Genomic DNA, 13,153 nt, shown 5'->3' with positions numbered 1-13,153 from the left:
TAATAAGTCTTGAGATTGGGTAGTATTGGGCCTCCAACTTTATCTTTTTCAGGTTGTTTTGGCTATTGTAGGTCCTTTCCATGTTCCGTATGAATTTTAGAATCTGTCAGTTTCTACAAAGTCAGCTGAGATTTTGATTGGTATCGTATGTTCTGCAGCCTGAAAACTCCTTCAAGATAGTAAAGTGAGGGGGCAGTTACAGGTTTCACCTCAGATGTTTCCTATCTGCTGCTTCTTCCTTCTGTGACATCTAGTGTCTTGCACACCATTATTCGTTTTTTTTTTTTTTAATTTTTAGTTTGGACTTTTTGGTTGTTTCAGGCAGGAGAATAAATTTGGTCCCTATTACTCCGTCTTGGCCAGAAGTGGGAGTACTGTGGTAGGTTTTTGATAAACGAGAGTAATGCTCGGATATCTTCGTGAGCATTGGGAACAACATGGAAGAAGGATTGGAGAAGAGTTTGAAGAAGGAACTCACTAAAGAAACAAATCAGTAATCTGAGGAAGAAATAATGATTAAAATTAACGCAGCTGGAATTGGAGAAGGAGGAAAGGAGAGAATAGTTGACTTGAGTGGGCTGACTTAGTAGGACGTGGGGAGTAGGTAGAGGTGGAGGATGCTAGCGGGGAGGGATCTAAGGTGACTTCAGGGTTTGGGTTTTGCATGTGGTTCAGTTCACTGCGGTTGCTGAGACTGGTGCCTGGATGTGGCACGTGATTGACTGGAATCTCCCATTTTAGAAATAGTAGCATACTGTCACAGAACCAGTTAGTTACCCGTTGAATATTAATAGTTCTTTATTTCTTACTTTGCAGTTCATTATAATTGTCATCCAGAAAAAGATATTGGTGGCTGATAATCCCCATTTACAGAAGTAGTTTGCTTTCCCCAACAGAGTTCTCTGAGCCGTTTCTAGTAGATTTAAGTGTTTATGGACCAATATTTCTTAGATATAGAGGGAAGAGGTTTTTGAAGACGGCAAGACGAGGGATCTTCTGTTGGTTAAGTGGCCAACTTTGGCTCAGGTCATGATCTCACGGTTTGTGGGTTCAAGCCCCATGTTGGGCTCTGTGCTGATAGCTCAGAGCCTAGAGCTCGCCTCAGATTCTGTGTCTCCTTCTCTGCCCTTCCCCTACTTGCACTCTCTCTCAAAAACAAATAAACATTAAAAATGTTAAAAAAAAAAAAAAGAAAGCAAGACAGAAACATATTGGGAGTCACCACTAATTTAAGTCAGTTAAAATGGAAATGAAACATCTTAGAAATACTAAGATGCATAATGGGAAAAAGAATTACCTTGTAACTTATAAGTTCTTCTCAAGAACTTGCTCTATGTGTAGGTACAAATATACATGTGGACTAGTTTTATAATGTTTGTGGTAAATTACGATAGCTTTATTTTCTGGAGCTGTCAGTAATTTAAGTTTTAACAGGTTGATTTGTCATTGTTTTTTGTGAAATCAGACTTATTTTTCATTTGACTGTAGTTGACACAGTGTTAATTAGCCTCAGGTGTACAGCAGAGTGACTTGACAAGTTTTACATTATGCCATGTTCACTACAAATCAAGTTTATTCTACTATTTCCAAAAACAATAAGCATAGAAATTATTCTCCAACAGATAGGATTATGACATACCGCTGTTCCCTTCTTTTGTGATTGTGACACTTATCCTTTCCTTTAGATCAACATGTGAGAGGTAAATAATGAAGATTACAGTTCCTATCATAGATCTTATAATCTAATAAACTTATCAAATCTCCTCCAACTTATTTTTATATTTTTGGGTGGCTTAATTTCTATTAAAGTGTTCTATTAACTTTCCATTTTAAAGTAGGCTGACCCCATTTGTAATTTTTTTTCCTAGTATAAATTTATTTAAAATGAGTACAGAGATAGGCTAGTCTAAGGCAGTTGCTATCCATGTGTAAGCAAAAGATCATTAACTTTTTTTGAGTAGCGATCTCATTTATGAGCTTATATGATATTTTTGTTCTTGATTACCTTTGTTCCTTTTCATACCCCCCCTCCCCACCTTTTAAAAATTATGGTGACTTCCCTGGTAAAGTAGGGATAGTTTTTAATCTAACATGCATAGGTCTTAGGAAGGCATTTGGCAGAGTCTTATAACATGGAGAAATGGGTTATGCCCAAAGGGTGAGTATTATTGAGATAGTTAGGAGAATGGACTCAGTTTTTTAATAGACCCCAATTTGAATGTTCCTTCTACAGCTCATTGGCTGTATAACCTTGGTTCAGGGTACTTAACCTCTCTGAGCCCATTTTTGTTGTTCCATCAAATGGGGATAATGATAATGCCTTCTTCACAGAGTTACTATAAAGTTTGAATGAAGTTGCTTAGTATGGGGGGCGCCTGGGTGGCTCAATCAGTTGAGCATCTGACTTCGGCTCAGGTCGTGATCTCACGGTTCCTGGATTACAGCCCCGTGCCCGGCTTTATGCTGACAGCTCAGAACGTGGAGCCCACTTCAGTTTCTGTATCTCCCTCTCTCTGCCTCTCCCCTGCTTGTGAGCGCGCGCTGTCTCTCTCTCTCTCTCTCTCTCTCTCTCTCTCTCTCTCGCTCGCTCTCAAAAATAAACAAACATTGGGGCGCCTGGGTGGCTTAGTCGGTTAGGCGTCCGACTTTCGCTTAGGTCATGATCTCACAGTTCGTGGGTTCGAGCCCCGCGTCGGGCTCTGTGCTGACTGCCGGCTCAGAGCCTGGAGCCTATTTCAGAGTCTGTGTCTCCGTCTCTCTCTGGCCCTCCCCTGCTCATGCTGTCTCTCTCTCTCTCTCCTAGAAATAAATAAAAATATTTAAAAAAAAAATAAAAAAAAAATAAACAAACATTAAAAAACATTTAAAAAAATTGCTTAGCATGGTGTCTGGCACATAGTGAGTGCTCAATAAATGTTAGGTATTATCTAACTTCTTGAAAGAAAACTGATAATCAACCCATGATTGCAGTGGTACACATGTAATAATAGTATCATCATAGCCTTCATTGGTTTGCCTGTGGCTGTAATTGTTTTTAATTCTGGAATACATCTTTAAAAGGGACACTAGCAAATGAAGCATGTTTGAATAAAGGCCAGCCAACTTAATGAATATTATTTATTCTGGAGAAGCAAAGGCTCACAGGTAGGAAATATTTAATAGCCATCTTCAGATCTTTGAAAAACTAGGATCTAAAAGAATCAACTGTTTCTGTGTGGCTCACTACGTAGCTCTTCTGCAGCTCTGCAGTTGAGGACCAGGGCTTAAGTCCTACTTCTGCTGAAGCACGATTTCTGTGGAATAACCTCTCTGAGCCTCAATTTCCTCAGCCGTGTAAAACTGAGAGTAAAATCACTCTCTGCGGTGGTTATGAGGTGTAAATAAGTTAATGTGTGTGAAAGAGCAATTCATGTTTATTGTTGTCATTGCCTAGAATTGTTTTAGGGCGATGATTAATCAGCTCTCTCTTTGCAAGGGCTCTGATAATTAGAAGAGTTTGGCAGACAGCAAGCTTTCCCACCACACCAAGAGCCAAACGAAGGCATAATAGTCATACCAGGGCTTTTTAGAAATTTCTGCGTGGAGTGGAAATGTGTATAAGCTGTTTGAGAAAAGGTACAGTGTTTACCTTGTTTGCTGCTCTGTCCAGGATACCCAACACAGTGCCAGGCACATGGTCTGTGCTTGATAAATATTTGTTCACTGAGTGAATGGAAGTTCCCCTCTAACACCCACATTGTAGTCTTTGTTTAGCATCTCTCCTTCCTTTTTTTAACATGTTCATGATGTTTTCCCAGATAACTTTGTTTGCCTTAATTTCTGTTGTCCTTTTTAAAAGAGGGTACCTCATACATAGAATATTTCCATGCCATGGAAATATTTCCTCATTACAGTGGTTGTTTCCGGGGAAGGAGTTTCAGGATTGGAGACATCACATTATTATACTGTTTAAATTTTTCAGCTGTGTGCTTCAGTAATTCCTCAACCATATGCTTTATTAATTTTAAGAAGTGGATGAGATGACTCCATGATTCAATAGGTACTCGCTTACGTGAATAGATTTGTATTGGGACATATTGTGAAGTACACTCAGTTAACAGCAAAGAAGACTCCATTTAAGAGTGTACAGTGCTTAAGGCATCCTGTTGGGTGCTTTAGCTGTGTTCTCACTTCATTTGCTCAATAATCACATGAGGTTTAATTGAAGTTTAAGCCTCACTTCCTTTTGTCTTTGCTGCCGCAAATTCATACCATTGTTTTGGTGTTGAGCCAGGTTAAAGCCAGGCTCTGCTCCTTAAGCCTCCTGGGCCTTCCAGCCTCACATTTAAACTAGAACTTGGACACAGCCAAGGACTTGAAGGCCAGGGAGAAGTGGTCGTTGAGATTACATTGGTTAGAAATGCTGCTGTAACTATTGCTTGCTGCCTCGAATTGACCATTTCTTTTCATTCTGTGAGGGGATTAGATAGGAAGAAATGGGCAAGAAGGGTATAGGAAAAGGATTTAAGTCATAAAAATGATTTGACCCTAAAGATTCAAGGACCTTATAATAGGGGGCCAAAAAAGATCTGTGGGTATGTTTTAAAATGATAGATACTCATCACCTGGAATTCCTAGTGCTTTTGATGCCTGGTAGAGACTAGATTGTACCCAGAGACCAATTTCTGTGATTTTGTGAACTTAATCCTTCACAGAATTTATTTCAAGCAATATTTTGAGTCACACCTTTATTATGGTGGTTTAATATTAACTGTGTTCTAAGGAAATATCTATCTATGTAATGAAAGATGGTCTCTATTCCTCTGGGGTAGAACTATTTAAGTTAATGTCTCTGTCTCTGCCCCTCTCTCTCTCTCTCTCTCTCTCTCTCTCTCACACACACACACACACACACACACACACACACAAGAAAGTAATGTTTAGGAGAATTCCTTTAGCTGAAGAATCAATTATTTATTACTGCATGACTTTTGCATGAGTGTATTATTTCTGTGTGGTAGTTCAGGCCCTTGTCACATGTGTCTTCTATGCTAATTCTAAGTTAGACTTGAGGTCAGTTCCTAACTCCACCATTTGTTAACTGTGTGACCTGGGGCAAATGACCTAACCTCTCTGAGTATCAGTTTCCTTATCAAATTACTTTTAACAACACCTAATTCATTGTTGCAACAAAGGATAGAATGAGTAGTATGTTCAAAGTGCCTGGCACGTTGTCCGTGCTCAGTAATGATTTGTTCCTTCTTTTAGTCTATATTGTGCTCCTCTTCTTGTCTGAGAATTTAAACTTGAAGTCAGCCTCTGTGGAAATGGATGAGAGCATGTGTTTAGTTTCTACTTCAGTCTGAGAACCTCTGGTACACACTTAACTCACCTTTCAAGATCCAACACATTTATCCCTTCACCTGTTGAACCTTTCTACCTTCTGTGGGCAGGATTGGGTGCTCCTTGCTTGAAAACCTTTTCCCCCCACCAGGCATACAGTACGTACTGAAGCATATGTTAGGTAAATGAGTTTCTGGACATTAGTTGGTAGAGGGAGATTTACAGAGCTTCTCATTGAGCCTTGTAGTTTTGTGGGTTCAACTTAGTGCTTTGGTCTCAAGTTAGTAAAAACAGCCCAGAGAGTTAAGGAGGCCATCTTCACTTGATACCTTATGCTTCTAAGGGTAAAATGCTTTCAGCATTTAGACCAATTACATTTGCAGAGTCGTTTCCATTCTGCAATAATTGTAATGGCCGCTATTTTTGTTTGTGCTTACTGTGTGAGCCAGGCTCTGTGCTGATCATTTTGTCTGTTTTCTTCTTTAGTCCTCATGTCAGCTTTGTGAATTAAATATGGTTATTGTACCCATTATACAGAAGAGGAAACTGATCCAGTGATTGACCAAAGATCACATAGCTAGCAAGTAATATAGCCTAGATTTGAATGTAAGCTGACTCCAGAGCTGGCTTTTTGAGTTACTGTGTATTATACAACTTCCTTCTCCTGTATTATTGACAAGAAAATTGTATAGATAAGTAGAGAGGATTATAAAGGTCAATATTTCTTAAAGATTTCCCCATATTCACTGTGTTTATAGTTGGTAGACCAGTATGTGCCATGCACTGTTATATTCTTCACTATTACTTCTGGTGGGAGGCAGTTATAGAATGTGGATTCAGTTTTAGGTTTTCCTCCACACTAATATCTGTGGGGAGGAATAATTATGGCTAAAGTACAGTGTAGTGAGAGGTAACAAGTTTCTATTAAATATTGCTCAAGCAGTGAGTAAGTCATTAAATTTGACTCCTGATGAATATATAATGATTGCTTAATACCAAGCTGCCAGGAAAAACACACACACACCCACTTATAGAGGTAGGTGTGTATGTAGATATATGTTGCTAGATATAGTTGGAGCTATATTTTAAGAGAGGAAGGGGTGTGTGTGTGTGTGTGTGTGTGTGTGTGTGTAGAGAGAGGGAATATCATCATTTATTTGAGTTCACCCAGAAAGAAGTTTCTTGTTTACAGAATATAGAAGAATCACTGAAGAGATTAGGAAGATATTTCTCTCTTTTGGAAAGTAAAATCTCTCTATTCTGTGGCCCATCTGTTCTAGGAAATTTAAAAGACAATCAGGCAGCTCCTCTGCCCCATTTTCTTTCCTGCTTCTTGCCAAAATGGACATATGTACTTGATGGCACTGAATATTTATCAGATCGGTCTGAGTGTGTGATTCATGTTGAATTGGAGTCAGCAACCCTATAAGGACACTAAATGGCTGCTTTGTTCTAGTCTGGCATTTTATTGATAAAACGCATAGAGTTGAATTTAATCAGCTTTATGTAATTGGTATTGTTCCTGTTCAGACATGCTTGCACATGACTTTGTAGGAAAGAAAAAAACCAAAAACACCTGATTCTGCAACTTTTATTTGTTTAGGACAAAATTTCAGGAAACAACTTGGCCAGGGGCAAAACTATACAGTTGAATCAGGAACAAAACGTTGGAAGGGTTAAGTAGGTGAAATTTGTCTTGAGGGTGTGCTCTCACACACACACACACATTCACATGAGTCCTGGTTGTAAAGGTACAGAAGTTTTATGGACCTTTAAGACATGAAGCATTTAGTCCTATTCTGGAGATTAGGGAGGATTCTGGAAAGGGATCTGTGTCTGAGATCATAGAGAACAGCAGAGCAAAGCAAAGAGACATTTGGTGATGTAGAGAGGTAATACAGAGATGTGCATGGACATGCTAGGGGAAAGAGGAGGGAAAACATCATCTTTTTCATGTCTGTTTCACTGAAAGCAGTTCTCCTTCGAACCGGGAGGGTGGTAAGAGAACTAAGCTCTAGGTACCATGTGCTGGGCCCTGTTTCAGCTGCTTCCCAAGCCTCAGGGCTGGGCCTGGGGGAAGAAAGTTTATTTCTCTCTGTACGAATATGCCTTAGGCTGCAGTTATAGGCATGGCTAGGGAGGGGCCTTATTTAGAATAGTCCTTCAAAGGCTATACCTGTGGTTCTTGCCAAAATGGTCACAGTCTGGAACGAGAGCTGGAGGTCCACCCTCACCTGGACTTGGGAAAGCCAAGGTAAAGAATCTTCGGCTCCCCCATTTTTAGCCATTTGCCTAAAATGGCATTATATAGAGCAAATAAGGTGTGAATAGCTAGACCCTGACCAGTCTTGGAACTCACCCTGGATAATAAACTCTTATGAGCCCACGCTGGGCTACGTAAGAAGTCCTATGTTGCTACAAGCTTATTACCTGCATCTTTTGGTCCTAAATTGAGGACTTGGCACTTGTCTTACCTGAGTCTACATTTATAAGAATAGCTAAGTTTGTCACTTCTTTTCCATTTCTTTCTCAGATCTGTCTCTTCTCATTTTGTCCCAGTCTTTCTCAGTCAAGACAACTGGCATTGACTGTTACTATTTTGCTTTCATACCTGTTCCTGCCATCACCTTCCTCCCATCGAAGCCTCATGATTTTTGCTTTAAGTTGAAGCGATTGCAACATGAAGTCCCCCATTTCTGCTTAGTGTTCTACAGACCATGTAACTTTAATGCCTATTCAACACTTCAAACAGGGAACAGTAATAGTTATAATATTGCTGTTAGTGCGTTTTGACATTGAGTAACAGATGACGTGTCTAATGAATAGCGCGGCTGCTTAGATTGCATAATTATGGGTTTGTTTGACTTTAGGAAAATCATATGCAGGCCAACTGCATCCATTCAGACACTTTCTGTACTGTGAAAATATCAGAGTGCTTCAGTGTAAAAGAAGACCTCCTTCGGTGACCATCATTTCTGATTTTTCTAAGGTTTGCCAACTGAACAGGAAAAAGGAAAATCAAAGAGAAACCATCTTTTAAAAATGGGTTTAATTCTATGGCTCTCTCTGGTCTAAATAACAGGTTAGAAGTTCTTCGAATGTTAGGGATGATGCTGACCAGGACCTTGGGGTATAGACATGCAGATTTGTAGGAAGACAGCCCCGGTGCTGGCATAGTTACAGAAACAGTTACCGTTTTATAAGGTAAATCAGAGATTATCGGTGCCCTCTGGACTTGATTTGTTGGGGCGGGGGGATATATTTCAGCTAGTTATTGTACTAACCTCTTGGAACAGTTTCCTAATTAGTGTGCCAGATGTGCTACACGGGGTTCGTGGACTCACCGAGCTCTCTCCAAGCTTTTATTGGCTTATAAATGAACGTTCAAGTATGTCACTTATGTATGTTCATTTTATTAATACAAGCAAGGGTTGATTATAATAAATAAATGCTTACCGAATGGCACATCGAAGAAATGTGACTATCCCTAGACTGCCCAGACCCCGTTTGGCCAGGGGACAGGGGAAGGCAGTCCGAGGCACAGGTGAGAGAAACAGTTTGCTGCAGGTTCCCTCAGAAGTATCTCTGCAACATGAAGACTCCAAGACTTTCCTTTCCCCTTCAACAGTTCACTCTGCTGCGCTTGCGCGGCTGCTACTCCATGTCTCTTGCTGCTGCTGCTGCTGCTCTTGACCTCATGCAGGTTTAATTTCTTAGCAGCGAGAGTCCATTTCTTTTATCTCCTAGCATTCGGTGGGTGGCTTGGTTGCGCCTACAGCCTCTCCAGCAGGCCTTGCTGATGTGAAAAGTCACTGTTTTCACCAACATTAAAACTTAGTAATCTTCTAAAAGGGAATGATAATTTTCTTCTGTTATCAGTTTCCCCTGTGTAAGGAATTCCAATAGCATTTGAATGGCATACCTAGTACCTTACTTAGAGCAGATCACCAAGGGGCTGAGATGAAGCCTGGGCCTGAGGGTTTGTTCCCAGGATAGTCACAGAGGAGGACTTGGAGGTGCTGTCCCTCTCTTGTGGAAGCACCTGTTAGCGCAGATGGGCAAGCATGCAAACTTGGCCGCAGGGAAGCCTGGGTTGGCCGCCTAGCTGTGCGCTCACTACCTTTATGGTGCTGAGCAAGCTTCTGCTGCTGCTCAGTTTCTCACTTTTCTTATGTGTAAAGTGCATATAAAAGAGTTGTTCTGAGGTTTACTGTAACCGGTGTGCTCAGTATAGTCTTGACACACAATAAAGTGCTTACGAATTGTTAGCTACAGCTATTATTTTTACATATCTTTTTCATCGTGTTCTTGCTTTCCATGCTTTATCATCTGCACCGATCTTCTGTAATGCCAGGCTTTTGTGGTACAGTAATAATTTCCTCTCTGAGATTGTCATTCTGTAAATTTTAATATAATTTGTGTGCTTCCCACCCCCCCACTCTTGCCCCCATATGCTGGTGCCAACCTTTTTCTGATGGAAGTCACAATGAAAATATAATAGACAAATGAGTTTATATCACATGTCTTCTTTACATTTTACCTTATTTTTTAAATATTTATTTTGAAATAGAGAGAGTGTGTGTGTGAGGAAGGGCAGAGAGAGAGAGAGAGACAGAGAGAGAGACAGAGAATCCCAAGCAGGCTCCATGCGGTCAGCACCAAGTCCGATGCAAGGCTCAGTTTCACAAACTGTGGGATTATGACCTGAGCCAAAATCAAGAGTCAACACTTAACTGGCTGAGCCCCCAGATCCCCCTCTTCTTTACATTTTAATTCAGTAGAATATTTGAGGCAGGACAATTCATAGTTTGGTGAAGTTTTAATTTTCAAATTTATTAAATAACGCCTGTGAGAACATTGACGGAAGAGGCGCTATAATTCTTTATTGGATTCCAGGATCATTAAGACATTGTTATTGCTGTCAAATGGGTTCAAATATGTTTGGAGAGATGAGACAGATGAAAATAAGGAAACAAGATTGCTTGTGCTTAAAAGTGCCAAAGTATCAAGTAGAGTTGTTAAGATACATTAAGTGAAGGAGGAGATCCTCCTAGGTTGGCATGGTTTAAAAGCAGGCAGGGCATGGGGCGCCTGGGTGGCTCAGCTTGTTAAGCTTTCAACCTTGGCTCAGGTCATGATCTCACAGCTCGTGAGTTCGAGCCCCACGTCAGGTTCTGTGCTGACAGCTCAGAGCCTGGAGCCTGCTTTGAATTCTCTGTCTCCCTTACTCTCTGCCCCTCTCTCACTAGTTTTCTGTCTCTCTCTCAAAATATATATATATATTAAAAAAAAAAAACAAGCAAAGCAGGTAGGGCTTAAGTTCAGCCCTTGAAGGATGTGTAGGACTTAGTTTGGTGTAGATTTTTAGGGAGACTTTCCTGTAGGCTGGGGGAATTTTGATAGCGGGATGATACATTGTGCAGTCAAAGGGCAAGGCCATCCACATACCCACCCCAGCCCACGCCCACTTTTTAGACAACAGCCAACTCCTGGTGGCCTGTTCATTCCCAGTTCCTCTTGAATCCTTTGGGGGATTTATTTTTGGCCAGTTTGCCTTTTTCATGGGACACCATGCCCTTTCCTCACGTGGATTCTTTTGTAGGGCAGGACACAGATTCCCTGTGCTGGGTGTTTCTGAAACATGAATACAAATAACAGGTTTAAAAGAGATTCATATCGCAGTAGGGAAATAAGAGTTCATGAGAAGAACACAAAGAAGCGATGAAAGAATCTTAAAATTGCTGCAGCAGGTTTGCTACTTGCCAGGGGTGTCCCCCTGAATGTCCTCCTGGCCTTTCTTCCAGATTCCTTTTGCTGAGCGGCCACCTCCTGGTTCGTAGATCTCTGCTCTCCAGCCCTTTGCTGCGGCCCTGGACACCGCCTTTAGCCAGAAGTTAGCAGACTGGTCATCCCCTCCAGGTGGGGTGTGATTCTCAGTTCCTCTCCTGATCTTTTCTGGTGTTTTCCCCTCTCTTGCCTCAGGCTGCACTATTCATCACTTAGGTTCCTCTGCTTGTCCCAACATTCTTGAGCCCTGGAGCCCTAGCTGAGGCTGCAGGAAGCCACTGATGGCCTCCAAAGATTCTTCCCTTAGGTGTCATGCCAGCAAACCCAGGACCCGGCAGCCATCATTCATTTTCTCCTTTGCAGGGAAGTTTTCCTTGGACTTATATCTGAGATTGCCGTCTGGTTCAAGTCTTGCTAGCATCCGTGGGACCTCAATAATGAAAACCGTGACCCCATTTATTTTATTTTGCAAACTCTTTCATAGCATTTTTAATGTCAAAGGCACATTTTTATGTGCTTTCAAGAATAAACTTACTTAATCCCAGGGAGAGTGTTAACAGTATATTGAATTCCACTGATTAACCAAATGCAGTAAAATACCTGCCTTTATATAAGTCACAAACCATCATATTCGGATATAGATCGTTTAAAATTCTCTTTCCAGTCATCAGGCAGTTAATAGGCTTTTTACAGACAGTTGCTGTCTACATAGCGCCAGATACATGTTGGTATCAGCAGCACCTAACCAGCTCGTCTCCCTTCTTAACATTTGAACGTTTCACAACACTGACCTGTGAGTGACAGTCTAACAGTTTTATTTAGAATATGACTTGAGTCCTTTGTCATACACCATTTTGTTGAAAACGTATTTAATTTGGGGAATGTAAATACAAGTTTTTCTTAGGTACACACCGCCCTTTCCCTTCCTTTAAAACAAAAAAACCCCAAAAACCCTTGTAATGAGATATGCACACAGATACAGTCTGAATTCTGGACCCTTACAAGCCAAGAGGCATTCTAGGTCAAGCAGATTAATCCAGGAGGCATTCTCTCTGAAAGGTGCTGCACACTGACTACTGTAAGACTAATGCGTCATTTTACAGTCTAGGAAAATAACCTTCAAAAGCCAGAATGTGAGCGCATTTTCTGTTATTTGGTGACTTCAGGATGAGATGTCACATTGCACTTCAGAGTAGACAAGAGATACTGACATTTGTGTGAGCCGACGTATGTGAATAGAGTGTGTGCATTCCCAAATGTGATTGCCTAAGTCGGCTTTACTTTCTTTTCGTTCATCTCTTTTAATGTGAAAATTTGCATTATTTCACGTTCTTGATCTTTTCTTGACCTATAAATTGTATGTTTAGAGCTTCGGGCAAAAGAAAACAATTTAAAAGCACTTAAGAACATTACCTCGATTTTCCAATGTGCTTGTCACTCTTCATAGTCTCCTGTTGCATTGAGGTGTTTTACTTTTGTCAGCATATGAAGCATAGTTGTTTCCTATTCTAACTAGTAGATCATTCCAATCTCTGAAACATTTGTGCATCTGTTTCTGCTGATTCTTGCTCTTGGTGTCTTGTTTTCTTGTGTTTGTAAGGTTTTTTTTTGTTGTTGTTTTACCTTTTCCCCCTGCGATCTGCTCATTCTCCTTCGCAGTTACTTGCAGGGATTGTTTGAGGCTGGGGATGAAAGTGTCTCCTTCAGAGGGGGTGCCTGTGGGTGCTTTCAGTGGGAGACTACCTAACTCCAGGATCCGGGCTTGGGGTCCCAGGGGCAGCCTGGGCTGCAGGACCAGGAGAGCTGGCTGGTGGCCATGCTTTGTCACAAACAGGGTTGTTTTCTCTCCCTCTTAACCTCTGTCCTGCTCAGTGGCTAAGGCCAACCTTGCCCGGAAGGACACAGTGGCATTACTTCCGGTCCCTCTGTATTCTGAGGAGTAGAGACCCAGCTGCCTGTGGGGAGGCTGTGAGACTTGGGCGTTCTGTGCTCTGCTTCTTTTTCGGTTTTCTTTAGATTTTGCCCTGATTGTTTCTATCTTGTG

The 13,153-nt window shown here is 41.1% G+C and overlaps 1 protein-coding gene across 2 annotated transcripts in view; it reads left to right on the top strand.

Annotated features, from left to right (window-relative positions):
• NSMCE2 (NSE2 SUMO ligase component of SMC5/6 complex) overlaps nucleotides 1-13,153 on the top strand; it is a 214,929-nt gene that overhangs the window by 24,252 nt on the left and 177,524 nt on the right. The window lies entirely within an intron of this gene.

This window comes from Crocuta crocuta, unplaced genomic scaffold, assembly GCF_008692635.1.
Source record: "Crocuta crocuta isolate KB4526 unplaced genomic scaffold, BGI_CrCroc_1.0 scaffold260, whole genome shotgun sequence".
In the NCBI taxonomy this organism is placed as follows: Eukaryota; Metazoa; Chordata; class Mammalia; order Carnivora; family Hyaenidae; genus Crocuta; species Crocuta crocuta.
This window is presented reverse-complemented; position numbering and strand designations above follow the sequence as displayed.